General features: G+C 39.3%; 1 protein-coding gene across 2 annotated transcripts in view; it reads right to left on the minus strand.

Moving 5' to 3' along the window:
• The window catches only part of LOC110863253 (zinc finger homeobox protein 4), a 135111-nt gene extending 111206 nt beyond the window's left edge, over positions 1-23905 (minus strand). For both annotated transcript variants that reach the window (XM_035846325.1, XM_035846330.1), the window contains exons 1-2: positions 23437-23905; positions 20701-21006 (exon numbers count right to left, since the gene is read on the minus strand). The gene's annotated coding sequence lies outside the window, so the exon portion shown is untranslated. The remainder of the gene's footprint in view (positions 1-20700; positions 21007-23436) is intronic.
• Positions 23906-26851: the final 2946 nt, after the last annotated feature.

Here is a 26851-nt window from a genome sequence, read left to right on the forward strand (position 1 = left end):
GCCTACAGATCGAGCTCAATACACTCAGACCCAAGTTGAGTTTCATTTATTTGCCCAAAATTTCTGCCACAATCGACGACGTCTTTATGTAATTCTTCGAGGATCAAATAAATTACAGATGGAAATTACTTGTTATCTAAAAATGCAAATCATGCCATAAAAATGTAAATTAATTATGATAATTACTAGATTTAATACTGCATAAAAAATACTGGTGTAATTTATATTGCATTATCATTCTGAAACGGAAAGGTTGAAATGTTTTTACAACATTGGGAAAAACTCAATTTAGTTTGACAGAGGACACGATTGGCAAGTGAGTGAAGGAACAGAGGACAGGACAATATTCCATTTGGCATTCTCATGCTGCACATGACATCCATCTGGCTTGGACTCTCAGCCCCAATCTAGATCAATTCACGGATGATGAGATGGAAAAATTGAAAGTTCATACATCGGATAACAACTGACAAAATTTCATTTTTCTCTACTTTCAAAGTCTGGAAAAACCGTCAATTTGATTTATTTTCTCGATTTGAGCATGTTTGATCATTCAAACGAGCAGGGAAAATATACATGCATATTATGTGCATACGTACTCTCCTGTCCTGCGTATCATCTTAATAACAGAGAATTTTAGATTAGATCCAGTTTGAAATAGTGAAATGTAATTGATTCATATTTTGTGGTGCCACGAACAAAAAAACAATGAAGAAGTAATTACTTCTGCATTATAATTAAGGGGTAATTAAGGCACACAAAATAGATTTAGAGATAGTTATTAGATAGCAGTTTACTGATATAAAATACTACTCTAGATCCTGATCTGAGTCAAAAGGAATGCTGATCTGAAAAAGGAAATCGTGAGCTATTGAAGAAGTCCAAAAATGCAAAACAAGCAAACACCGTCTCAACATTTTACGTCGAAGGTGAATTAAACCAATAACTAAGCAAACGTCCAAGACATAAACGTCTCTTTCAAAAGCAGCAGAGAGTAAAAAGTTAGTAAACTGGATCGGATGATGGCTCCAGACAGCTAAGCGCCTTTTCATTAATTACATAGGTGCGGGGTTATCAGGAAGTTAAACTCGAGATTTGATAATTGTACGGCAGTGCAATTTGTACGCATACATAGATGACACGAAATTTACTCTGCAATAATGTGTATTGATATTGCGGCATGTATATTTATATTTCCCAGTGGTAGGATAGGTGTTATTCCTATTTTTTCAGGTATCATCAGCAAATTCAATTAAAATACAACCAAGATGAGAGTGAGTTGGGTTCTGCTGCTCCAAATGAATATCTATGATGTGAATCACTCCAGTTTTTACTAGTTGTCCGATAATAACAATGTCATTGCACTTGTGAGTCTGACTGAAACAACTGTCTGATCAATAAACTATATGGCGTTCGCTCATCATGTTTCTACTCTTCCATCACCACCACCACCACGTCCACGTTGAGTCAAAGATTTGTTTTGCTATCACTGCTCGTGAATGATTGCGAATGATGAGAAGAGCGTAATAGTCGTGGTTATTATCATTAACTAAAGCACTTTACCCAATCGCTCTAAAATATTTCCCCAATAAATAAGAGCTTGAACTTGGAGAAATTTGAGCAACTTCGTGTTATTATTTAATTATTGGTTCAATTCAGACTTGAATGGAGACTGGTGACTTGATGATCTCATCGACTCATCAATTATTGAGATTTGAACAAAACCACGATTCGAGATTAAAGCAATTTTATCTCGCATCGAGATGTTGATACTACACATTAAAATGTTTTATGACACGGATAATTACATCAGGGCATGTTAAAGTCACGTTGCCAACTACTGAACGCAAATTACACTTAAGCATTAATCATGAACACAAGTTCATGCAAATATTCCGAGTGGTTTCTTCGGTTGGAGACGACCACTAAAAGATTGCCAGCATAACAGGTCAGAAATCAAAAACATCACGATTCCTTTACCCTGTGATTAGAATATTACCAGAGAATACAGTATGTCCTACGATACACATTGCTTCCTTTTCCTTTACTCCTTCGCCCAGCAATGTCATGAACATGTTAAATATCACGAGATAAGGCAAATTGGGCATTGTCTCGGGATATCTCTATTCTCACCTACCAAATGTTCTCCGCTTTTCGATATAAAAACAGCTCCATTTACTGACAAGCCATGCATGAATTTTATTAATTGCTTTAAACTCCAAAGACGAAATAAAAGCCAACAAACTAGAAAATTATCTTGATCAAATTTTGCATACATAATTTATGTGTTTTTCTCATAATTCTGAGAATGACATTAAAATCTAATCAGTAATTAATTTAAGATAAATCTACATATCTTCTTCCATGTCGATACATACAATCCAGACGCAACTTTCCAACTAACTAAACTATATATCTCAGAAATGAATAAACTACTCATGAAAGAAAATATGAAAAAATAAAGTGATATAAATCTCTGACTAGCAATTATATACATACAAGTTTTGTATTGAGATATGGATTTTGTGGACATTTTTTGTCCCCATTTCTCGTCTTGCTGATTAAATTTAACTACTGTGGAAAGGCTCAAAGACTAATCAGACATGAGAGATACAAGAGAACACAAATTAAGGCTCCCTCTATTTGTAATCAAGCTCTCAACATTGCTTGACCACAAATAACCCTGTGATTTCTTCTTCACCCCAAATATTTAGTCTGCTATTTACTACATCGCCACATGCACCAGTCTCACTTCATTCGCCTTTATGCCAGAAAATACAACTCACCATGGGAGTGGTTGTCGACCAGAAATTTGCACTATTTCAAAGGGGGCTTTAGTATGGAGCTAAAGTAAAAAATAAACAGTCGACGTACATAATAGTGTACAATACGAGCACAAAAAGTCATGTTTGGCTGATAACCTGCTGTTATTTTTAATGGCGGATAATGACTGAAAGGGGAATGCCAAGGATGAGGAGGCTGTTTCATCATCATCGCCATCATCATCATAATCATCACCATCACAAGATTTCGCATGATGGGAGGTTGAGATTGTTGGAAATAGCAACCAAGAAGATACCACAAACCGAAAAGAAAGCACTGATTATCTCATGGTGGGAAATTATCTCGACCAATAATAACCCAGTCAACGACGACGACAGGACAGAAAAGTGCTATTATTATAACTACTATGCATTATTACTACTCTCGTCTTTTTCTGGTCCTGACTGAGTGAGTAAACTTCAACGCTCTACAGGCTCCACTCTGATATTATAGACACATCCACTTTAGATATGTATACATCAATCCAACCAATGTTGCTGAGAAAGATTGAAACGGAAGAAATAATTCTCATTTATTTTTTTAGCAATTTACATTTAGATTGCTTTGCTTTGCCCGAAATCGAGTGGATGTGTTTCACAATTCGAATTCACAAAATCAAAGAAATTGTCTCACGTACACCTGCTACTCCGCTACACAGTCATGTTTCACTTTGGATTCAATTTAATCTACGTGTCTAATGATCCTCTGGTTCTTCTCTGATCTCGTCACACTCCCAAAACATACAACTCTTGTGTTTGAAATCAATTGTTGCATAAGTTACAATGTCTTATTTTTTTAAGCTAAACGATTTTCTACCCAGTTCCAACTCAACTGCCATTTGTTCTTATTATGCCTGATGAATCCGTGACTGAGATTAATCACAAAGTAAAGAGTCAATCGTTACAAGTCAATCAAGTGATTGAAATAACTTTTGCCTGAGCATGTTTAACTTTTAATTTGCTACTTGTTTACTGCCCAAATACACAGTTTTAAGCATCTGGCTGTAATATTACACCGGCGTACGTGAGGGACAAAGTCTCCTCCTCGGATGTATGTATGTACATATAAATACGCAATCTTGCCATCCTTTAATTTATTTGAGGAAAGTTGACGAGCGTTTCTTGTACTTTTATGTTGTTTGTGTCCAAAAAGTCTAAATGTTTGGTATTTTTCTTGATGACTTGGCCCATTCTTTGTATGAAGCAGGCCATAAGGGCTGCATTATATTTTCCTTGTCATAATGATGTAGAAGACATCAAAGCGCATCATTACTTATAGGCATTTCCTTGAGTGATGATCATTATGGAACGTCATCTTTGTTCCCATTACATTAATGAAGAAGACAACGTTCAGAATGTATCTCATTCGACATATCACTTGCAACCTCACACGTACATATGTACACTCTGCCAGGATCCATCATGTTCCTCACCAAAAATGTTGATTAGTTCAATAAAAACGTGGCTTGTGTTTGTGTGCGACACGTCTTATTGAATATGTACTTACTTCACTTATACTTATTGTGAGATATGTATCAAGCCCTTCACATGCAGTAATGGCAAGTCGTGTGTGCTAAAAGTCATACATAATTGTCCATTATTACATAGTTTTGTTTTTGTTTTGTTGACATGTTGAATTCCAGGAATGGATTTTAATTTTTGAGGTTGAAAGATTCCCACCGTAATAAACCAGCCAAGAATTCCACGGTTTGAGTTGGTGTGCCATCTAATCAATAGATGATAAAGAAGGATACAACAAAGAAATATGACAAGTGGAAGAAGTTTGGAGAAGGAATGTACCCCTGCCAAGGAGGACGACGACCAACAATGAGCCATGCTTTTCGACTGACTGAGAGTTGAGAGTGATATTCATTTCACAGCCTTGAAATCTTTGTCCACCGAGACAATACTTACTTTACCACCATTGCCAACGCTTACACACTCTGGACGAATTTCTGTTCTTGTTCAGCAATTCACAATGGATGAGTTATTTTTACAAGTAATAAGCGAAAATCGGGGTTTACCTATTCCAAACTCAGTTGGGGGCCAACTCCTCAGTTATAGCCATAAACGGCAAGCAATTAAATAAACCGGTCAACTGGTTTCTCGTATTTTACGCGTACCTCATCATCATTTACCGTCAGACACCTTTAATGAATTTCTAAATATGTGACCAGTATTTCCTTCATGTTCATTAAAGACTGCCTGCAGAGTTGCCTGCTTCGCCTTGACAGTATCTTTAGTCAAGTAAACACCAAAGGAATGAAATCCTCAAAATTCAGATCTGCTGGTCACAACAACACCACCGAAGCATCATCACCACCATTAAAACCACGACCATCTCATCGCACCATCGACCAAACAAATCTCCTCGTTATTAATTGACAAACCTTCCTCAAACCAGGATAAATTATTGCATGAAACTCGAATCGCCCTAAATGCGGTCCAGGAAAAATGCAATCCAGGTAGCACATTTTAAAATTAAATAATCAAGTTTTATTTTTCCCCGTCGGATTGAATTCATAATGCGATGGGACGTATGCCTGGAATGAAACAGACACCCTCCCTTCTACACACACATACCTCTCGCAGTAAACATTATACTTGTATTAATAAAAACGAGAAGAGTTTGATTTATTCATCTCTAAAAGTTTTGTGGAATAATAAAAATTTAAAGAATGTGGCCGGAATTCCTCCGCTCTGTTGGTAACAATACAATTCTTGTTTCAAGTCCAGCTTAATACATATTTCAGTTTTGTTGCTGCTTATAGTCACACTCTTGCCCATACTTACTTACTCCTTAAATATAAGTGCATTTATACACTATACACAGACAACCGACAACATAACATTTCAACAATGATAGAATTTAACTTATGCAAACTTGTTCAATTTTCATATGTCGTATTTTCACTGCGCTCATGTGCGTATCTATTACAATTTTTACCAAACAGTTTCACTACCAAAAGCTGCAAAAAGGCGACTTGTACATGTTACGAATGAACCTGAACCTTATTACACACTGCCTACTTACACACTTGGATCGTTCTTGAAATTCCATCATGGGCCATTAAACTGGAGCGCATGAGGCTGGTTGGGAGATGAGGTATGAAGAAACGAATACGGGGCAAATCATTAATAAGGAGAGGAATTAAAGGGAGAGGAAAAGTGATAAAGTACTTGGAGAAGGAGCATCTATGTCAGAAGGATTGCATAAATTATCATTCCTCAGACCAAGTTGTGTGGCATTACGTGACAGCAGGTGAAGGGATGGTGGTGAGCAGAAAAAAACAGGGTTCAGGTGTTCTAAAGGCCTAAACCAATTCGGTCAAGTGTCAGCTAAAATCTCCAGGGGGCTTAAAACCAAGGCTTTAGTGAGAAACACTCATTAAACTATCCCACGACTTATGTATGTATCTTCGTATCTGTGGTTCGGCATCCATATCCGTCTCTTCACAACTAGACTGACTCTTTCTCATCTTATCGTCCTCGAATCACTCGATCATTATCCGATGATTTTGAGCCAGGTTAAAAATCAACCTCCAATCATTGCCGATGTACATATGTACATACCAAAGTAGCATTCTTATTTAATTAGGCAACTTTTTTATTTATTCTTATTATCGTAAATACCCGAGCTTGACGGGGTGGGAAAATGTTGCAAATCTGTGTGGAAGAGATCCAGACAAATTATCAAATGTAAATTGTATAACCCTTGACACCGGCTATATTTATTAAACTTTCCTCAAAAGGAAACCTCACAGTTGGAGTAACTCCAAAGAAATTTGCATCTTTTGTCACTTTCAATTAAATAACTCGTGCTGACCACATTTTGCTATGCTTAAAATTTAAAATAGACTATTGCACAAGGCTGAGAATTTTTAATATTGACAAAGTGGAATAACTTGTCGAATGGCTGACACGAGTTGTGTAAACTTGTATATAGTGTCTATTACACGTATATGTAGTCAAGTATAAATCAGATCTGCTCAACTTTCAGCGGAACGTGGAAAATTGGTAGGATGTAATCTTGTTGAAATGAGCTAGCCCAACCCACAAACTTGTACTCTGCAATAATTGGCTCCAGGCAGTTTTCTAGTAATGCAAAAATGTAATGAATAATCCAACCATAATTAAAATTGCCGTATAAAAGTTTGATTTTTTCTTCATTTTACCTGGCTGCGCAAGTAATAAAATCAGGGATGACTCGCCAGAGTGTCAGACTGATTATCATTTTCATTTACAAGTCAGACCAACTTAGAAAGAATGTGGCAAGGGTCACGAGGTCATAAAATTTATGCATATTATAAAATCTCTTTGCGATAAAACTCGTCTTGTTTAATGAGCCGCATTAAAACCGACGTACATTTTAGGAGTTGCTCATTCCCAGATTAAGATTACTCAACGAGTAGTGTTTGGCCAATAATCGCCAAACGCCTTCTTCATATCCTCCATAGGCTCACGTCTTCTTGGGGGAACAACCTCAAAGTGTTACCTGTATCGATTATCACATGAATAGCTCATCAATTGAAATTACACCAGCAACCATCAACTGTATATCACAAAAAATTATCAAGCCAACCATCAACCTCTCCACGGTATTTCATCCACATTTTAATGACGAAACATCCAATAATGCGGTGTACATACAATACTTAAGATTAGGCTTGGCCAACCCCACCACCACAAGAAATAAACGTGTAATAAAAACACACCGAAATTAGGAAAATGACGGCTTAAGATATTTTGATAAAGTGGAATGGTATCAAGTCATCTTGTTTTTGATCATTTACACGTCTTCCTCCTCAGCGTAATCTAATTTAGGCATAAATCACCAACGGGCAGGCATTTCAAATTACAAGTCTGAATCCATGGCATGATTAACATTTTTATACATAATTCTGCTCAAATTTTCTTTGTTTTGTCGGTATGTGGCAGGCAAACAGTGCTGATCAATTTTTACGTTCTCCATTGTTTGACTGATTGTGCGCATATATAACGACGAGTCGTGTTCACATAAAACAATGGTGAAGGAATGAACTGGTCCGCATCAAAAGTTGAACTGAAGTTACTTGTGAAATAATAACCCGATGATTAAAGTGACCAGCTTCATGCCCTGGATCCAGAATAATTATTTTAAGAGATTTGCCACAAGTTTTGATGCATGATGCACGATTCTAAACAAGGTGTTGAAATATACAAGACAAGAAAAGAACCGCAGCCGTTAGACTTTTTTTATTCTATGTATCGCCTCGGATGGAAAAAGTATGTGCGTATGTACAAAATAAAATTCAGTACAGGCTGCGATGCGGATTGGATTCAGATTCAGCCGATTCAGGAATTTTGTTGTTTAATAAGTCAACAAAACCAGAGATTCTCTCCAGATGTATAAGGGATCAACTTACTTTCAGTTTCTGCTTTAAACATCCTTTGCTGACTTAGTTCACCGAGATGAACCCAACCGAGGGAAGTATGTCCGTATGTAGAGTGGAAGGAAGGATGCTATCATGGATAGGTGCACATGTGCATATTGCGTACGTACATGGATATTAGCAGCAGCAGGTGTGATAAGAAGTTGATCGGTATGAGAAGGAAGGAAGGAGGCTGACTGATGATGATATGAAATGGAGCTGATGATGATTAGAAAGGAGTTAAGTTTTACTCTTTATCTCCGGTTTAGGTTTTAAGGGAAACGTCTGTTAGGCATGTTTCATCTGCTTATTATCTCGTCAGTGCCTTTCACACTGGCGAGAACGTTAATCACATTTATGAAACACATGGAGTGTGTAATTAGCACTCAAGGCTTGATTCTCGTGTGCATAGTACACCTCCACGTTTCAAATTGAATAATTAGACTTCACACCACTAACAATCGCCACATTGCGTCTTTGGTTAACCAATTATTTCGTACCATGCGAGCACAGCCCTTTTGCAGCAAACGAGTATCACTTATTCTTCACCACCAGAATCAGAATCAAATTATTATGGCTCCAGGCGCAATAGCATTTTATGTTATTCATGTTTCTTGAAGGACAGATATTCACCACACTTACAAGTTATTGTACTTTTATGTTATTTATTATGCGTAGGTTTTATATTATTTTGTCCATGCTCACCAATCAAAGTAACACGAAGCCCCAAATATATCCATTAGAATTTTATTGTAAGCACTTTTGACTTTGTTGTGGCCAAATATTAAATTTTGTATGGAAGGAAGTGCAAAACAATATCCTCCTAAGCCTTTTACACTAGAATTTCAATACTGGCTTAAAAGAATGGCAATGCTATTAGTGATGCAGGTTCATAATTTGTGAATTACCATGATACGAACAAGATAGCGCAAAAAATCCCGAGACTCGAGGAAACTTTAATTAAGAATATTACGGGTACGAGAAACTGGGCTGATTAGATGATTTTTGTACTTTTTCTCCATTTATTCCCCAACTTTTACAACGTAATCAAGCCTCCACTCGGCTGATTAGTTGGAACCTCGAATCGTCCTTATCATTGATTTAGTGAGAGTCAAAGTAAAGAAAGAGAGAAAGTATGTGTGTGTGTGCTCTAAGCATATTATTACTTTTCGACGGTCAACTCCAAGTTGAGCAGCCGAGTCTTCAGTTGTAATTACACAAAACCAATCTTTCTATAAGCTAATTATATCGATAGGGTCTCAGAGAATTGCGGCCTGACACGAAATGAGAGCGCGGATCAAAGCAGTGGCGAGGAGAAAGTATGACCAGCCAGCACCACGCTCTGGGCCGACTGTTGAGACGATGGAGAGGAAAACAATGGAGAAACGGTGCGTATTAGTGGCTACTCTGCAGAGCGACTATTGTCATATGTGAGCCTGCTATGAGCCAGTTTATCAACTTTCCAAGTACTCGGCCAACTTAGTTGAGTTGGTTTGCTTTTACTTTTACGTTGGGAATAAAAGACAAGAGTTAGTTGTTGATAGTGGTGATGGTGGTGGTGGGGAGCAGTGGGAGGAAATCCATGGCAAGCAGACGACGAGTTGCACAAGTAAAATATGTGATGTGAGCAAAGACAGTGCAGTCGTCCAGCCCAACATACATGTAACCTAACAGTTAGTTGTACAACTAATCCTATTAGTTCTCTCGTATGACTCGTAACTCTCAAAATCCGATGCACAATCGAGACGTTGCCCCTAATCGAATTTCATTATCTTAGCCAAAGAAGGTTACGTTAAAGCATGAACCATTTATGAGCTGAAGAACTGGAGAAAATTTGGAAACACAAGACGGCTTTATTGTATAAGGGAGAAGAAGTGCCCCCTTCTCCCTTTCACTCGGTAAGTATCAAGTTCGAAAAATGGTGGTCAGGCCCGGTCCAGTAGGCTTGTAAGTTATATGTGTATTTGTGCAAGAAGAAGGAAAACTCCAAAAGTAATTATACTAAAATAGACCAGATGTAATAGCATGGAGAATGTAATGAGTCTTTTGCATGACTTTTGATACTTCCACGCATTACAAAGAAATCAAAAGACGGTCATTTCCAGTTTTCGGTGTGGTTACAAAACCATAATGGGCGAATCATTAAAAGCCTGCCTAATTATCAGATTGTTCGAAAAGAAAGAAAAGTTTCCAAAGGCTAACTAATCAAAACTGCGTTTTTCGTGTGGCAGCAGTTACTATACATACATTTCATATTTTAGTCGATGATAATGATAAGTATTGCCCGGTTCGGATTTCGGCACTAAAGACATTTCTTGGATTACCTGGTCTGTTTGCAATTTGCTGGTAGTTATGCAAAGCCTGTGTTGGGCATCATCCAAGATAAACGTTTCGCTCGTATTTACAAGAAAAGTATTTACTTATTTTCTTTAATCAATATAAATCTAATGGGGAAAACAGCTTAGGTCTCAAGGGTATGGAAACTGCTACGTTATGAAACGGAGTAAACCGTGTTATGGTTACAAGCAGCATCACACGTCATCGAAACTAATGTGTGCACAAGTTATCTCCTTCTCCTTCCAACCATCACACAGCAGGATGAATGCAATGTATTTTCCGTACTTAACCAACAAATCCGTTCTAATTTTATGGAAGAGAGCAGTTGGAGCAATTAAAAGTTTTTTAAACACGACCATCTGCTTTCTTTGAAAGTAACACGTTCTTCCTGGCACCCATTTGCTTACTTCGCGTCTTCGTCTCATGGTGAATATCGATGTCGACGAATAGCTTTAATTAGAGTTGAGCTGTAGTCTAAAAATGAACGTCTGCTAATTTTCAACTGAGAAATATTTATACGCATAGGGAATCAGAAACAAGGTTCAAATTATGCATACATGTTAATTAGCTACAGATACACGACGTAGTATTTCAAGGTGTTTTTCTCGGGTTTTCATGTTCATTTTTGGTAAAGGAATTATCAGAATTATCTACAATTTCCGAATGAGAACGATGGTAGAAAATCAAGACATTCAAGTTACAAGATCAAATCATTGTAAATCCCATTTAGATTTTCAGAGATAAACAATTCTGTGTAATTGTCGAATGTGTGCGTATTTACTCCATGCTATTGCCACCAGCGCTATGTGTTTATAAGGCAGGGAGTGACCACCATGACTAATCCAAGCTGCACTAATTCCTTCATGCCAACCAAGAGCTGAAATCAATGTGCTTTAACTAAGGAAATCAAGAGATAGAGACAAGTCGTCGTGGGTTTTCAGAGTCCACAGTGGTGGTAAAGAGGGAGCAAAACTAGAGAAGATTCATTGGGAGAAGGTATCACAGCTGCATGTCTGTTACACTCTAATCTCTCCAGCTTTCTGCGGACATTGGAAAACAAGCTGGGAATTAGGGAATTTATTCAATTAACTGGCAGAAAGATCGGACTGCTCTGCTTTACTTGGCAGAGTATCGCTTCCTCTCCACTTTTTCCACCACCCGCTTAATACCGCAAACAGCAATGGTCTCTCATGAAAAAAAAACATTCACACTCGCAGTCAAACTCTGCATTTTTGTATTTTTATACCCAGTGCTTGGTGGACACACAACTGCTTCAAGTTCCACTAAATACTGAACTTTTGCCTCTACCCCTAATTCACTCTTTTGGGGAGAGTTTTGGGTTCATCGTCAAAGGGGAAAAATCCAAGATTGGTAGCTGATTGAAAATGAATCGGGTTTTAATGGCTTCTCCATCCACTGCTACACCACATACATAGAGCACAATACGCTAAAAATTCAGCGATCTGCGTATTCCAACAGTAATTATATTCTTGGTACAAATATTAAGATCCAGAAATTACTAAATTTGTTGCGCATCACTTTGAAATTATTATATCTAGAAACATCAAATATATCACAAATTGCAATCCGACCCGTGCAAGTTTCTAATGGATAGATGTCCACATCATGGAGTCTCTCCCAGTCCTTTTGGTTCAGGGAATATGCATTTTTGTATTTATTTGAGGGGATCGCTGGAGAAGGACAAAAGGGGAGAAAAAGTTCAAACTCTATTTTTTTCGTCCCCTCTCCGCTTTTTTTTACATTCTTCATACATGTGATGAAGCAGTACATATATGCACAACATGAGTAACTAACGCACCAAGCAAGATATTGGTGGAGACGAGGAAGACTGAGTCCATAAAAAAGCGCTTCCCCTTCGCCAACAACGCAACGTATCGATCGCATTTCTCACTTGTCACTTTTTGAGTGAAACCTGCCATTCATGACGCAATCATTCAGCATACTAAAAACCAGTTTTTAAATTGTCGCCAATATCGCCAGCAGCCCCGAAGCAATGATTCAAACAGGCTGACAGTTTATTAAAAGTGCACACACACACACGAGTAAGGAGGTGGAAGGTTTAATTAATCTGGAGCCACTGAGAGATGGGTTTATTACATCAGCGCATCTCCAACTTTATGGCCGGTGTAAATTAGCATCCTCCCACGTAAGAAGCAGAGCAAGAAGTGGAATGATGGCAAAAAATGTATTTGAAGATTGGGCTTAAAGTGCTTAATTTTAGTTGGGGAAACCATCGAGCATTTAACTGCAACGGAAAGTATCTCTGCTCAAAAGTCATCATCATTATAACGATGATGAAAAGATGTGGAGTGCGGAATAACCGAGAAGCAGACGTGTCTAAAATTGGATGGCGAAAAATTACAGAGATTTTTAGCAAGAATCTCTGTATTTTTGGCAGCCAAGCTTTCCTAAACTATAAGCTTTCCTAAAAACTAAAATTAGGCACTCTGCCCGCATAAACATAGAGAATGCATAATTTTAGCTTCAAAATTTTCTGCTAACGAACTACACACACCATTTTCATCATCCCCCTTGGCTTACATAGTTAAGTGTAAAGAGCATTCTTAGCCCATTAATTTCTCTCAATCCAATCCAATATGCACGCACACACGAGCGACACCACTGCCATGTTGTGCCATACTGCCACTTAAACTCCGTTTTTCCGTTTGATGAAGACCAAGAAACTTTATGGCGTCCTCCTCCATCCAGCGCTAACTAACTAACAGAGATCATAACATAACGTGAAAATGTTGCTCGCTCATATGTATCCTCATTGCTGCCCACTTTACCCAAAACATTACATTGTTAAAAATAGATCTCTCTCTCTCTCTCGACGAAAACGTGGCTTAATCCCTGACTAAGTCTGTCAAAACCAAGTGTGTTCTCACGTATCCAAACTCTTATTCCGTCTCCGCGAGCGCATTAAAATCTAAATGAGAAAACCTTTGACTTACAATCCATGTGCTTTTATAACTCGCTTTATTACCAATTCAGCATCGGATATTGTCTCAAAAGCGAGAGAGAGAGAGACCTTCTTAACAATTGGAACATATTCCCTCCTCTGGCAATTAGGTCTCAGTGGTGAATGGAGAACGAGAGTGCCATAAACTGAAAGGTAAACAATGAAAGAATTCCGCATTTCAAAACAACAAAAAATCCTTGCATTGCTCTCCAAATTCATTACGCTAAACAAACACTTATCCACATCCGCTTGTCTGCTTAATCAAAAAGGAGACAACTCGTCGTACTCGTGCTAAATTGAAAAATAGATATCTATCTACACTGCAAATTAAAAACTAACCACTAATTATTGATGTACGTTGCTAATTTCAATGAGCGAAAGAAGAGATAAGGCGAATATCTATCTGCAAACGGTTTCTTACAAATAAGAAGTGTTGGTTTCAACGGAAGTAATTTGTAAAAATGTAACAGATTAAGTACAAAAGTCACGAAAGGAATTCTTAAGAATTCACTGTCGGCACCATACCAAGGATTTTCTTCCATCAACAAGTATTCCTCTCTCACCAAGACTTTCATCCCACACGAAATAGTTCGAAGGGGAAGAATGCAAGAAAATTCTGGTTTGGCTGTTTGACTCTACGTGGAAATGGACACAACATTTACATGGATTTTCCAAATGCTTACATTTCTAGTGGTTATGCATAGCAATAAAATCTATAGTTATGCAAACTCTTTGATCTACTTTCGGTATTGCGGATTCATAGTGCTAGCAAACTTCTTGAAAAACGTAAAAGCTGTCTTTTACGATGCCATTATATGGGACTGAATGGGGATGATTCGAGTGGCGATAGGAGAGAAAGGGTATGGACGTACATGTAGGGAGAAATAGTACTACTACTCGTACTGCACGCATACTTTGAACTTTGTACGTACGTACGTACGACTGTACGAGAGTGCATACGTCTGTACAGAGGAGTTTGTAGAGTAGAAAGCGAGTGGTCAGCTCTTTCAATGCCACCACTCCACGAAATGTGAGCGTGGAAGGTCTTTGCCTCCAAACTGCACATGATGATGCGGTTGTGGTGCAGGGCAGATGCACTTTTGGCATTGCACAAGATCGCAAGGATTTGAACAACAAGAAAGAAAAGGGAGTGAGTGGCGAGGAGAAAGAGCAAAAAGACGTGAATGGAGTCATGTTGAGGGAAAAGATATCGCAAGTTTACACCACCACCACCACCAACGCCGCACGCCAAACGTAACCGCAACATACATACTTTTTTCTTTTGAGCCATATACACAGACAACCCGGACCAAATCGTTCTGGTAAACCACTGACCATTGCACTAGAAACCCAGTCCTCGCCACCACTTTCATCGCATCCACTTCTCCATACAAGTTTATCCCTCAGGATTATGTTGCCAGTCTAATCCTCAGGGGATTACAATGCCCGATATTGCTGCCTTTCGCTTTCACAGCCACTGGACTCACACACGGATATGTATCCACACAATCACGACAAAGTGACCATCAAAAGTCAACATATTCGAGTTTAACCAAAATGTGGCCTGCTAACTTGGAAGGATTCAGTTAGGTGGATTTTAATTGCACGTTATTATTCGCCATGTTCTGCCATAAATCTTAAATCAGAAGGGAGGGGGACACGGCACGGCTAGGATCCCAAGCAAACACTGCGGTGTAATTTAGGAGAAAAATAATTAGTTTGGGATGTAATGAAACATTTGTGATAATCCCCCTGGATAAAATGAAATCCAATAAATGAGGAGACAAAACAGGAACGACCGAGGGCATTTATTTATTAATAAATCAATAGCAAGAGTTGGTGGAAATACTTATTATAATCTTGCCATCTTTTTATTTGTAGCGTGTCCATTGTGGCGTATGAACCTATTTGTAACGTTCTTGAGAGAATGTTTGGCATGCAAGCATTGAATTGGGATAAATTGGTCGCAGAATGTAAATCGTTTCAAACACTTTTATTTCCCATCTTCATTCGCATGGTTAGAGAAAGCAGAAAGACGGGGAAATACTGAAACATAATAATAATGCTTTCACTGACGCCGTAATGAATGACGACAAAATAGTTGCCTATATGCATGTCCATATATGTAGTAGTAGCCTTTGGTGAAGAATAATTCCTCAGTGTTCTTCTTCTTATCTGTGTATCTCTGGAGTTTAGAGCAATGCAGTCAGACAGGTATTTATGAAGAGTAGAATGACGAGAACAAATCTCAACTGGTGAAGTTTGGCATTGTTTTCTGGACTACTAGTTACTTCTATAGAGTTGCTTATCGAGGAGTAAGTTGTCTTGGGCTCTTCTTTTCTGCTACAGAGTTTCGTCAATGCCAACTTGTTCAGAGTGGAAGACAAAAGGTACGAGAAAGGCTCATAGAAAGGTTATCTGACGATATGAAAAGGCTGATGGTAAGCAGAAATGAGAAAGAAATTACAGTTGGGCATATATTCTCCAGCAGTCTCTATATGGATACATGAATTCTGCTTGGAGGTTGTTATTAGAATGAGTTATATTGTTTTGGGAGACGATAAATGGTCCTAGCTACCCGAGCTATAGATGAAGATAGGGCCGAGGAGGAAGTGTGTCTCATGTCCACAAACATATACACAAGGGTTGTCGTCCAGCTATGGAGCCTGATGATGAGCAAGTTTAGTCAGCCAGAGACTCATAATGACTTTCTCTATACTTGTTTGGCTGGTTGTGAAGAAATGAGTGAAAGTAGGCTGCATGGGTGTCCAGCAACCACTCACTTCACCTCCAAAGACTATGACGACGCTGGGCAGGAGGAGGTTTTGAGGAGAGGAGATGAGACTTTGGCTAGGAAAACGTCATCAGCGCCATTTCCCAACTTTCAAGACAAAAGCAAACAGTCGTTTTCTCATTGGACTCCCGGCTAATAAAGCCAAACTAATAGATACCGTCACCTCAAGGCTGAGGGAGGAAGATATGAACAGATAATAATAAAGAAAGTCCACATCCTTTTTCCATCGTTTTCCCAAACAGAGGGTGGAACGAAGAAATATAATATGATGCCCTTGTAAAATAAGTATGTAGTCGGAGCGGTGCCGTTTTTTGCTTCGTTTGCTTGCTCCCTACATATACACGTTTTTTGTCAAACCTGGCCCCCTCCTTATCCGCCCTTGGCATGGATGAATTCATACTCGGAGTTCTTCCCATTCTTTTTTTATCTCGCTCCTACTGTCCTCATTCATCGATCCAATCTCGAGCTTAATTACAGAACCAACCCAACCCAATTAAAAACGGTGAAATTATTAATGACTGACCATCATTTTGTGTATTCACGGGCATGACATTCACTTAATTTGTCCAGAAATTCTATATCCATATATCGCTGACACTTAATTAAAGCCAACAACACAATGCAATGTAAGAAGCGACCATTATGCAATTGGATAAGAGTTTGGACAGAGTGAGACATAAAAGCTTTTGCGCCGCTACGAAATACGTGCAGCGACTAATTGTGCGATAACGGATTTAAAGATTTGGAATTACCATGAGGTAATCAGGTCGTAAATCTGCACAACACTGCAGCAGTTAATTTTTCCTCCACAGCATAATGATATGAGCTCTCTCCGATGAATTCCGTGATGGGTGACTGTCAATTGAGTTTCGGAACGTATTCAATTTACGATGCTTGCGAACATGAAACCCCGTCCGCTTCTTCTCTTCGGTCACATCATATATCTACGAATGTATCCATCCATCCACCACTTTTACTCTTACTCAGCCAGCCAATTTACACAGTGAATCGAGTGAATTAATCCTAACTCTTACGACATATATGTTCCGCTGTGAGTTTGCTGCAGTTTGCGTGACTGATTAACCACACGTGAACACATGACTAAAATATTACCAAATTGCCATCAGACAATTTCAATTCTATCCTTGCTTACACTCTTCTGCTATCTATCGTCACTATATGTCGTATATGTCCTCGTCTAATTAAACGTCCATTATTTTTTCCAGCAGAAAGCCCTAAATGTCAGTTGCAATTGAAATGAAATTATCACCACGGATTGATTTGCTGTCTTAAAAACATCTTGAATAATGCAGACATATGTACATATGTACATACGTCCTACTGCCTCAATCCCGTTCCGATGGAATTAACGCCAAAGTGCTGCTTTCAACTCGATGCAGAATTGATTTGATTTCCATAGCTTAATTGAGTGTACACTAATAGAGTGGATACTGGCTACATATACGGAAATGTGGATTGAAAGTTATGAAATGGGCAGAAACCAAGGAATGAGGATGGAAAGCATTAATTGCTATATACGATTGTGTAAGGTGGACATATATGAAATAAGCGGTCAAGATTTATGTGGCACCTTTTCCTCGCTGTCCCACCCGACAGTGTCATCATCTTCGAGTTCTTCCCCAATGCACCACAGAGTTAAGAGAAGTTTATGTTCATAAAGCAAAACTCGGGCTTAATCCTCCTCGGCCAGAGCAGATTATCCGATTTGCTAACGAAGAGCTCCAGAAGAAGATCTGTGCAACTCTGTGTAATAACATTCCTGGGCTTTCTCATTTTTACGCCAGACAGATGCCTATCACTGGTGCCATTAATAAATCGATACTAATTTCTACCAGAACGTCCATTTTTGTCATGAGCCAGGTCCATTATAGCAAACATATTAGAGTTGCCGTTCATTTCATCAATTTCTCCAAAAGTGCGATGCACCTCCATTCCCTATGCTAAATAATAAACAACACTAGAATTGCAAAATATATTTTGATGCCGGATTACTTTCGTTCAAATGAGATAAATAAATCTGGCCTAATCTGATTGGCTAGTGTTTTTCTTTGCATTTGCATGATGACTTTCATCTGATAGCTGGAAAATATAAGACTTGGAAATATAATGCACACTAACTGGGCAGAATCACGAAGCAGTTGAGGCCGTTGAGGGGAGACCTTTTCCTCCATGACATCACCACACACACACACACATGCACATATACACACACTTATACCAATACGACGTCTGGGAAAGAAGTGATGTTAGAATACAACAAAAAAAGTAAAAAAGGGCAGAAAAAAATCGATAAATGCATCATCTCGAGTAGCAACGGTGCTACGCGGTTTGCCATATAAGAATACGACAATGCACAAGTTGGAAACTTTGTATAGAGTGATGACGAAGATATACGGACACAAACACAAAGGAAGAAAGTGAGCATAACCAATCCGAATATTATGGGATGCACTAGTCTATGATGATGAGGCATAGGCTGCTGCTGTTGTCGATTGGGACTTTCCTTCATCACAATAACAAAGGAGCCGGTTTCCGTCACATATGCACAAGAAGAAGAAGACGCAGCTTTCTCCATTCCTCCACCGGCTTCAATCTCGGGATGAAATTGTCAACTTCCACTATTGATTTTCGAGACTAGCCCATAAACCTTCACATTCGCATATACACGCTTTTCATGGAATGATTCTTCCTGATTATGTGATACGACTGATACGAGAAGTGAGAAGCAGCTCTGCCTCCTTCATGTTCGCAGGACTCAAGACAAGTCGTGAGTGTGTGTCTTTGCTCACAGTCCTTTCTTTCTATACACGTTTCCGTCCACACTTGTGTGTGCCTGCCCGACAACGAACCATTATTTCCTCCAAGAAGAAGATCAAGCAACCAAACACCGCAAATCAACAGTATTAATTAAAACAGACCGTTGCTTCCACCCAACAATTCGAGTCGCCGCATTCTCCCACTACTTTTTCTAATTACACCCACCTAATCCCTAACTAATCCAGCTAAATAAGAAAATCCGCTTTCGGCGACATGACGTTTGTGGCAGTCGTTTCTTTTTTCGTATCCTCTGTCGTCGTCACACTTAGAGTTTTTCCACATTCATCGCCGCTTGCTTCCACTTCACTCTTTTCAATCAAGGGAATAAACCAAGCACGCCTACAGCAACTAATCGACGACGGAGGAGGAGGACGAGGAGAGAATATGTTTTGGTGGCGTGCAAGCAGGCTCGACGAGTGCAATAAAAATTGCCCCACCAATATTTGAGATTTTTCGTAATAATGAGAAAGCGAGCGAGGCAATGAATTCATTCATTATTAGCGTGGCATTGTGGATGTGTGTGTGGTGTGGCAGAGAAGGGAACAGCAGGAGTCAGGTCGTACGGGCTGCTGCTTATAAGTAATGGCAGGGCACAAGCCTCCGTTGTGGAGTGATATACTGCGGCGTAGATTAGAGAATAGATCGAGACACAGAGTGATTAAAACTGATGTATGCTCATGTTATTTCGTACTTGTGTATGGCGTCCAGCCTGTATAGCGCCCTTCTCCAAAGCTACCGGTCTTGGTGTGCCCTAATATAGCGGACGGACGGACGAACGGACATACTGGCCAGCAGCAGACGCTTTCTTGCTTGCTTATACGGTTACAAGAGTTGTTAGTTGTTCAAATTAGAAGAGAAAAGTATTGGTGGTGGTGGTTGTGTAGCAGCAGTCGGGAAAAATGAGTCCAAACAACGAACAAAGCTTGGTTGGTTAATTACCCTTAGCACGAAAAAACCGAGCTGAGTGCTTTACATTTGACTCGGTGGAGGAAATGGGATACTACCACGAAAAAACGTTGAAGTGCTGATGATGGCATGAGATTAAAATGGGAAGAGGATTTTCTTCTTGAAACAGAGACTCAAGACTCATAGTCACCGAAGCAGTTAACGTACAAGAAAGAAGAGCGTTTCCACCACCACCACCACTTTTATGCCTCCTGCTTTCTCCCTCTTAAACTATGGGTAATACTCTTAATTCCTCCACACAAGATCTGAGACTCGAGATACAACCACGTTCCTCTCGCTCTCTCAACAAAACCTACACGCAATCTGCCTCCAATCGTCTTTAACAAATTAGTTAACAGGGTCCAGACTTTTTTCCCTGTTCTGCAATTCCAAACTCAGACAGACATGCACACTGATTGCACTCTTTCCATCCTTTTCTCGCTTCAAAAAATTAAACCCTTCCAAGTTTTTAACATATGTGGCATGTAACATGTAGCACCGACGAGTTGCTGCTAATTTGGTCCAATTCTGGGAACTAAACATAAGTGAAAACGTCATGCATATATTTACCTGCTTTCGGACTGTGTTCATCATCCTCTAGGTGTGTCGAATATATTGGCAATCATGTTACGTCGTACGGTTAACGATTACGATTAAGGTTTATTATTATTTTTCATAGGAACTATGCATATACTTAATATTTTACGTTCAGTTAGGAACCAGACTACAGTTGACAGTTTGTGTTTGCTAGGAATAATTCACCATGTCGTATTGAGTTTCTTGTTTAACTTGCAACACAAATTATCTTTTTAAACTTTAGTTCATTCACACAGTTTGTCTTAAACTAATTTCGTCTTCCACCGCACATCCAAATAGCTGGAATAAAATGAGATATATAAGCATTCACAAGGTTGAAGAATATTTCTGGTACATCAAAATTGCGCAAATTCATTTTAAAAAACTACGTATGTACTTTTGCGGGTGGTAAAAAAAATAATGCATGGTGCAGTGGTGCATCAATTGGGATCAAAACACGACCCTGATCTTGAATCTATGTATGTATTGAGACAGCGAAAGGAAATAAAGGGCTTGTTTGGGAATATTTCATGCTTGTACGGGTTCCTGGGTAAAATCCTGGTAAAATCGGGCAGGCAGTGTGGGTGGGAGAGTGAAGTATATATGCGATATTTTTTCGTCTTTGCCTTCTTTCTACTCTACTTTCGACCTTCTCTTCCTCCATAACGGAGCATATAGAGACGCGGCTCTCACTCTCGTACTGCCGTTTCCTTCGGATTTGTATGGTTTGGTTTATTTTTGGAGAACTTCCCCAACGTGCGTACGTACATCATAACACTCAACCCCTGGTGCATCTCGACTGCATGCACTCCGAATACTGCAGTGCATTTCCTAACAAAAACCAGGCAATTTCGCTTTATCGACTATGTTGTGGGCGAATGATGGTCATACATATCTCTCAGCTGTAATATGCATCCCTACATGTTATGTGCATGCATATACCCAATGCAACGACCCCAGACAAGCTATTCTTTTGTGGATATGCTTTGTCATAATGGTGTGCGTATGATGCTTCGTCTAACCCCGGCATCCTTATGATTTTCCTACCACAACCGTACGTATATTTGGAATATATCTAGAAACCCGATGTCTTGGTCAATCAACAACATGGCACGTAGTATATCTTCGTTATGATAAACGGACGGAATCGGTAGGATTGGGATAAGCGGATTGCAAGGAAAACATTGCATGATCTGACTGGGTAACAGTAGCCACCGTAATATCAAGATGTGCACCAGTGAAAGCTATTTTCTCCTTACCATCACATCACTCGCCTTCCACTCCTCTCCTCGGCTATATATATGTCTGTCTGTCTACGTATTTATATAAAAAGTATCACAACAAACACGCAGTTTGTGTGAAGAGGACGTGCAATGTGATGTTCAATGCCACATGTGCATTACATATCTATCTACGGATGAGAACTAAACGTGAACGAAGAAAGCGGTTCGATCCTTGCGGTCTTTCCTCTGCTGTTGAACGCTCTTGTCTATTATTTTGCAACGTCATATCATCCACCCAGATAGACGGACGGTACAGACGACGACTGGTATCAAATCTGGACTGAAGGTTCACACACTAACGTATGTAACACAGTCGTTCAGTATACTTCCTTTCGGCGAGAGGGTCATACTGTTTTTCGGTTTTCTGTCAGCTGTTTCTCAAAATACAAGGTGGTAAAAATTGGGATAGTGAAAACGGAAAGAGGATGACACGTACATCCCCGTTTGCTATGGGCAAGAAATAAAAGTTGTAATTCTATTAAGAGCTCATTTGTGTTCACAAATCGACATTGTGCACCTGTTTGTGCAATCATCAGACATTGCAAACAAGAAGTGATCAACGACCGACAAGTTTCAAGGAATTAAGAAAAAAAACCAATCGCACAAGTTTGTCGAACAATTATGGGGAAAAGAGGGAGAAACTTAAACAAATCAACAGCTTAATCAAGGGTGGAAGAGGAAGACGAAACGGATTGTTAATGGACATGACAAATTCCTTCCCACTAAATGCGTTACGTGTTTCACTTTGTAATCCAGAGGAGGAAATTAAGTGGTTCGACTAGGAGTGCATGCATAGAATAAAAAGTTCACATAGTTCGTAAACATTATCACGAATTCAGGAGGAGGAAAGATATCGGGCTTGATAGCTTGCTGGGTATGAGGAATATGTCGGTTTACAGAAATACCTTGGTATTCCGTGTACTTTCTAATGTTGCGTGTGTAAAGATATTGGTCACATAACGTAGGTACATATGTGCTGCGGGTGATTGCAATGCTTAAAAATTAATGCAGGATTTTCGTAACTTTTTATCAGACGCCGCAAACTTGCCGATATTTTCAGCGTAATTAACACAAGCTTGATAAAATTGACATGCAATGCATGAAACTTAATTCAAAGTATTGTCAGATAAATAAATAATGTTGTATGCGTGTACTAATTTGCTCAATCTTGATGTACCAGGAATTATGAAAACAAATATACTGTAAATTAAATAAATTATAACTTTCTAACCAAAAGTGAGCTTGTTGAATTCATTTTTCGTTCTCGATTTTGCTAAAATTCATTTTTATCGTAACTGCATAAACGAATCCAATAAATGTATACACTTGAAAGTGCTTGCATATTGGTTAAGTCTGGCGATAAGCACCAGACTGAAATGGGCAGAGCGAAATGAATCCAGCAATTGAAAGAACAGATACATACCGACACGCAAAAATTGACACTGACCTCAGAATCAGACGAGTACAGTAAACCTATTTCCACATTTATCTGTATTTATTTTACAAGTTGCAGATTTGGATGAGAAATGTGCACCCACTGGAGAAAGAGTACTTTGACGGTCTCAGTTTGTCAGCAGAGCAGGAGAACATTCACTCACACAAAGGGTACAAATATGTACAGAGTACAACTACGGAATATGACGAAAGGTAGTGGTCACCGGGTTCTGAGGAGAGCAGATGAGCAGCAGCCGGAGACAAAGGACGAGGAACATGAACGTAACCTGAACGGGTCGGGGAGAGCAGAATTTGGCGAGTGAGCACGCAGCCTTAAGAAGACTTAACTGGTGGTGAGTGCGAGAGAGTCGAAGAGTGTGTGTTTTTTTCAGCTTTGCGTGGTTGGGGGAAAGAAGAACGAGATTTTGGTAGTTAGGAACTAAAGAGTAGTCCGCATGGATGTGCAGCTTTGTGAGACTGAGTTTGAGTCAGGAAAAGTCCTGCTATTTGCATGACGATCGACTGGAGGTTCTAATTAATGCGGGGTTGCTTGGGATAATGGGAACTGCGATTGCGTATACTTCGCCGAAGCGCACACGGAACGGCCAGAATAGAATACGCTCGCTCTCAGAAGCATACAACTTCTTTCTCTCCTACAACTCCCGCACCAGAGAATCAACGCTCTCCACCAAAAGGAGGAATAACGACACAGCAAATCATAATCATCAGCTCAAAGCCCCACCAGGCAAGAGGGCTCCTTGTCTCTCGCTCCCTTCTTCACTTACTCACTTAATACTTTCTCTCTTTTTTATGCATTATGCCCTCCGCCCCTCCGTCCTCCATACCCTTTCTTCTTCCTCAAAATGCCATCCTACCCGCTTCATCATCATCTTCTTCTCCCCATCACCAGCACGTCTCCCTCATCTACGCGATCCTCTCAAAAATCCTCACAGCCCAAGCTTTCCCAATACTTCAACGCCAAAATTTTGCAAGGTCAATCGCTTTCTGCGAAAAAACGGAACGGTTAAGCATGCACTCGAGAGTAGAAATGTTTGTTGGCCTAAAAATTATTCCGATTTTTGTGTTTGCCAACATTCGGTTTTTGGTGGTGGTGATGATGATGAGTAGGAGGAAAGCATGATGATGAGACAGAAAAGTGTGGAAAACAAGTCGGTGGTGGTCTTTTGTTGTCCCCATGTCCTCCCTTCTCCTTCTCATTAACGACCACATGAACAGTTTTGCTCCTCTTTCGGACTTATTCTCGTCAAAAATCAATTCTCCTTCATTCACCAGCCAGGATATCTAATCGAACCACCGACCAACTCCTCACCACTCAAACTGCTTGCATCACCACCAAAACCACAGTCCGCTGAACACGTGCTATTTATTATACATGCATCTTGTATGTGCCATGTATTCGATCGTTGCTAACTTTCTAATTAAGTATATCGGAATTTTTTAATTTGTATTAAGTTTAATTTTGTATTAAAAGTCTCATTAATTAATTTAATTGGAATGGCTAATTAATTGGTGAAAATTTGGTGAAATATGTGAAATAGCGAGTACTTACCTTCGTATTAGATGAATGGACCTCCCAGCAAATACAAGTTGTATGATGATAGTATTAAATAGTAAATACGACTAAGATTATGTAAGTCATTTAAGTTTTAGGTACAAATAAAACTACACAAAATATTCGTCCAAGATTGTCACATAGATCGATTTAGTACTGAATTAGAGTGAGAAATGTGTATAATTGCAATGTAATTGAGACTTGCGTATGCATTACAAGGAGGGATTTCCGCCGTTTTGTTTTGAGCAAGTGGTGGAGAAGAGTGCATGGAGGCACTGTCGGAGGTCTGTAATAACACTGCGGATGATCCAACTGGCTAATTAGACTATTCATCCACTTCACACTTGGCTCCTCTTTGCATATTAATTATCCTGTTCTTTGTTCTCTCCTCCTCTCTGCCACTTCATTCGAGCTCACCCTTTGGCACTTTCACACCAGGAGTAGTCAGGAAGTGATATTTTACTCCGTGCTCATAATTTGGCTCATTCTCTCCTTTGTTTTCACGCACATTAGCCTAAAAGCATATTTGAATATGTCGTTTATCTAAACAACCAACCGTTTGGGTCCCCTGTAACGAGGAGTTGTCCTGTTTTGGGGCAAGTTGAGTCAACCGAGATTGCACATATATGACTACATTCGTCCGTTTGGTAACGTCTGCTTCTCTGTGGTCACTTTCTTTGCTGAGCAGGGAGAATTTCTATGTCGTGGTTTGGATTTGTGTGCAGCCGACAAAGTCTCTCTTTTAGTTCTCCGTTTGTGAGCAGAAGAATTTAAGCCCCTCACACACTCAATAAATTCTCACTTCATGAAATGCGAGTCAAGTCTCGCACAGAACAAGTCACTGTATGTACAGATGTATGTATGCAACACTAGCTTATAGCCACACGTAAAGACACAAAGTCACACGTGCTCCTCTGTTTGTAAACACTATCATTATATTGCATTCTCCAATAATGAGAAACCAATTGGCTAGTGCAGTTTTATCTTTCGCTAGCTGTGGCAAAGTCAGGAAGGAAGAGAGAGAGAAAAAAAAACTTGTTATGCAACCACAGAATAAAATCTTGTGTGTTTTACTTTACACTAATCTTAGATATAGGCATATCTATACAAATAACACGTACTGGTCTGTGTGTATACTGGACAAGAGTCAGTTTTGTGACTTTGGGTTATCCCACTTATATTGGTGAGTTTGTTTGTGGGGAGCAAAAAAGAAGAAGCAAAGCAATAGTCTGTAACCGTTCGTGCTTAATTTAATTTAATTCACTGTCTTACTTAATAGTGGTTGTGGAATAGCGGTTGTCGTACCAAAGTAGAATTTATTTTCACTCGCTTTTGCTTAATTGAAGAAAAGCCTTCCCTAATACAATCGGAGGATAGGAGGGACAGCTATAGCGAGGGTCCAGCGTTCGGCCACTACTTACTTCTGTTGCTGCGTGATAAACTTTAATTAATTTAGATGGAGGAGAATTCCGAAAAGTTCAGTTAATTTTAATTGGATTAATTAATCCAAGAGAACATGTGGATTCACTCCGACGTTGGATTAGTCATTGTCTGACTATCAGCCTTAATTAGAAGATGTTGCTCTCTTCTTGTTGCTGTTGGGATGGATCAATGCGCAAGTTTTCTTATGGGATGGTGGATCATTGGATATTCTATTTTTCCTTGTTGAGATTCCGAATTAGTGTAGATTCATCTAATCGAACTTGGCTTTGTAATTATGGGTTTATGTACGTACGCAGAAATAGTTTAGTTTGTCTCTATTTCCCCTCACTCCTTGGTACCATTGGCTGGTCTGTTGAGACCGAGTCATAAAATTGGAGAAGAATTGACCAAGAGCAAGTAGTGGGGTGGTAGC

The sequence above is a fragment of the Folsomia candida genome, unplaced genomic scaffold (genome assembly GCF_002217175.1).
Source record: "Folsomia candida strain VU population unplaced genomic scaffold, ASM221717v1 Fcan01_Sc001, whole genome shotgun sequence".
Lineage (NCBI taxonomy): Eukaryota > Metazoa > Arthropoda > Collembola > Entomobryomorpha > Isotomidae > Folsomia > Folsomia candida.